The sequence below is a fragment of the Cervus canadensis genome, chromosome 2 (assembly GCF_019320065.1).
Source record: "Cervus canadensis isolate Bull #8, Minnesota chromosome 2, ASM1932006v1, whole genome shotgun sequence".
NCBI classification, from domain to species: Eukaryota; Metazoa; Chordata; class Mammalia; order Artiodactyla; family Cervidae; genus Cervus; species Cervus canadensis.
Genome location: NC_057387.1, coordinates 16,339,031 through 16,342,814, shown reverse-complemented (window position 1 = coordinate 16,342,814; position 3,784 = coordinate 16,339,031).

Here is a 3,784-nt window from a genome sequence, read left to right as displayed (position 1 = left end):
GTGCTGGGCCTTTATTCCTACCAGGATGTCCCTGGAGGCTGGCGGCATTTTGTGGTTTCTCAAACAAATTCAAGCCTACTGTCTCTTTCCATCCTGGGAGCAGCCTGCACCGTACCACTGTAATCAGATTCTTGTGGCCGAGTTCTCTGCTGTCTCCCCACCAATCAGAACAGCTCCTGGTCTGTGTGCAGTGAAAAGCAATGGACACAGCATCAAATGGACATTAACGATCATGTGCATCCCATGTTCTTATCTGTTAGAGGGAGGTATCAGAATCTACTTCTCAGGGTCATTGTGGAGATCAAATCAGGTCTTACTTGTGAAACCCCTGTCCAAATGGCTGCCATGCTGTGTGAGGTACATGAAAGTATCTGAAGAACTAAAGAATTACAGTGTGGAAGCCATTCCCCCTTTTCTCAACTCAGAGGTGTGGCTGCCTGTCAAGTTACAGAAACCCAGGGTCTTGATGTGCAAGAAATCTTGCAGGGTGGGGCAGGGCTGTACCCCAGTTCACCACTGCCCCTCCACCCACTCATTACGACAGCTGAGCAGTTAAGAAATCCCTTTTTCTTGTCTCCAAAATTTTGTAGAAGGCAGCACGTGAGGGGCCACGATTGACGCTGATCTAGCCCTTCCCTTGTGATGAAAGAAACAGGCCCCTCCTTCCCTGCAAACTCTGGAGGTCTCTCACTGCTGCCTCTGCCCTGGAGGGAGGGGAACCGCCTGGAGGACAGGCGGGCGCTCTGAGCCTCCCCACGCCCCACCTTTGCAGAACATCTGGTCATCACCTCAGACCCCAAACGGAGCCCCATGGGGCTGCTTTACCACAGGACCAGTCGTCCCTGGGCGTAACTGCCTTCCGCAACTACACAAAGCTATGCTCCATCAGAGCTGGTGCACCGTAGCCTCTGCACTCACTTCTCCTGGCCGGTGCAGGGCTGCAAATGAATACTCGAGCACTCACACACGGTGTGGTTTGAAGGAACTCCCTCAGCTTCCCCGAGTCTTCATTTACTCAGCTGCCCCATGGGAGTAATAACCATGCCAAAATCACAAGTTAAACATTGAATGAAACAACTCTATGACAACTGATCAAGGCAAAGGTATTCACTGATTAGTCTGTTCCACATGACAAGGAAGCCAGTCAAAGCAATCATCATTGCAAGGTCCACCTTCTAACATTTTCTGGGGCCACTGCCAAGCCCCTGCCTGGAACTTTGCCCACGGTGTTTTTCTCCAAGTCCTCTCCCACCTCCGCGTAGCTCAGCTTTTCCTCTCGGCGCCAATATTTGAAGAAACAGCTTTGCTAATAAAATTAAGATACAATCAAACCTCTTTCCTTTCTAAAAATCCTTTGGTGCTCGCCCATATCCTTTAAGGTAAAAGTCAATCGTCCTCCACAAGCCTTTCAGGTCCCTCTGTGAGGCAACCCCGTGGTGCGGCGCCCTCCACTCCGCGCAGGCGCCATCCACGCCGTCCTCCCAAATCCGGGACAGCTTGCACCGGCTCCGCTGTGTTACACCCAGACGTTCGCACAGGTCCTTCCCTCTGTCTTGAATCCTCCTCCACGCTTTCGTCCCTCTGACACATTCTGAAGGATCCGAGCTCTGAACCCCGCCACGCTGTGCGCCCCTACAACGTGTGCCCGTGTATCACCACGTAGTGTAATCACTCATCCACGTGTCTGTCTTCAGTGCTTTCAGCCGAGCTCTTGGAGCGTCTATGTCTTCATCTCTGTATCTCCAGCTTCTACCCCAGAATATATGTTCAGTGAGTGAGTGAATGCCATTTCTTCTTGCTCTGGCACGATCTCCTGAATCAGGAGGAAATTTCTTTTCTAGTCCACCTCCCTCCAACATCTCAAACCAGCTGACCTTAAGTTCCAGGTACAGGGTTCCTCTCATTCACTTCTTTCCTGGGCATCTAGCATAACTCAACTCCGCATCCACCAGCTTCTGCTCCATCACAAACTAATATTTATATACACCCACATTTGCATCTAACTATATTTGCAGTTATCTTCTTTGTGGTCAAACACAGTGTTGGGGGTGGGGGTTAATCTCAGCAAGTGCTTTCAAAGGTTAATAATGTGGTCTGTGACTATAGAGTAGAATCAGCAAGACTGGTCAGCCAAAGCTTGAAACCACACTTTCATATCATTTTATTAAGACAAATGAAAGAAGAGTCCCCAGAGATGAGTGCAATCACAGTCTGAGGACAGTGAAGTCAATGGTGAGAACAATAATTCTGAGCCCTAATAATAAACCAGTCAACCCTAGAATAATGCTAACACTTGCTGAATGTTTTCCATACGCTGAGCAGAATACTAAGAAGTGGACTGAGGACTCAGCATTCATAACTGTATAAAGGATCTACCACTTGTAGTAGTGCGACCCAGAATAATGGGGTTGCACTTCTCTTTGACTCCACTTCTGCAGGAGTAAAATGGAGATAGTCAGTGTTGTTGTTTAATCACTAAGTCATGTCCAACTCTTTTGCGACCCGGTGGGCTGGAGTCTGCCAGGCTCCTCTGTCCATGGTATTCTCCAGACAAGAATACTGGAGTGGGTTGCCATTTCCTTCACTAGGAGATCTTCCCAACTCAGGAACTGAACCCTTCTGTCCTGCATTGGCAGGCAGATTCTTTATGCTGAGCCACCAGGGAAGTCCCAATAGTCAGCCTACTTATATCATAATGATTAAATGAGTTATTATACATAAATACTTGGTAAGCCTCCCCAAAATGTCCTGCCACTCTAACCCCAAAGTTCAGATTAACTGAGATTAACTGAGATTATTAGTTCTAACCACTGGAGTCTACGACTTCAGAATTGCTGCGTGGCTCAGGCTGCTCAAGAAAGTAGAACTAAAAACCAACAGGTGGGAGGACAGGAGGCAGCTGTCTACTCATTATAATTATGTTTTTCTAATAAAGCCTTTAAAATTATAAATACAGCAAATTTACTTCTCTCCCTTTGGAAAACTATCATTCATGTGTATAAGTGGCACATATAAAAATATACATGAAAGCCTTGTTTGCATTCATGAAAACTGGGGCAATCTCTATGTCCATCCATTTAGGAATGGTTAAACAAACTGTGCTTACATAATAATTGCTTACATTAAATTAACTCATTTAATCCTCACAAGAACTCTATGGGTATAGGTATGCTATAATCCCAATTAACAAAGGAGGAAACTGGAGATGAAGGGAGTGTAGTAATTTAGATCCTGCACATAGCAAGTGACAAAGCCATGATGTGAATCCAGGCAGTCTAGCACCAGAGTTCATCCTCTTATTTAGTCCACTAATTTATTGTTGAGTGAAAAAAAAGCAAGGGACAGAAAGACACATAAAGTAGGCTATTCATATCAAATGTACATACAATCCTATATTGTTTATAAATATGTATATAATGGCAAGAAAATGGCTTACCAAAAAATCAATACCAAATTATAACTCTGGTTGCCTGTGCAAAGGCAACAAAGATTTAGGAACAAGGATTGGGAAGGATGAACAGGAAGAATATCATCCTGATCTAAAATGTCCTAAATTTTTAAAAGATAATGCATTTCAGTATTGTAGAGTGATCAGAAACATAAAAATAGCCAGAAGGAACCAGATGATTCAGGATTAAATGTGTCCCCAAGTACTGTAATGATTGAAGCTATATACCTCACACTGAAACTCGGAAGGGGTTCTATAGCAAGGATTCAGCATCAGGGAGCACTCATTGTCACCTTAGGCAAGCAGACTCAGTGGGCTCCACATTACTCATCAAAC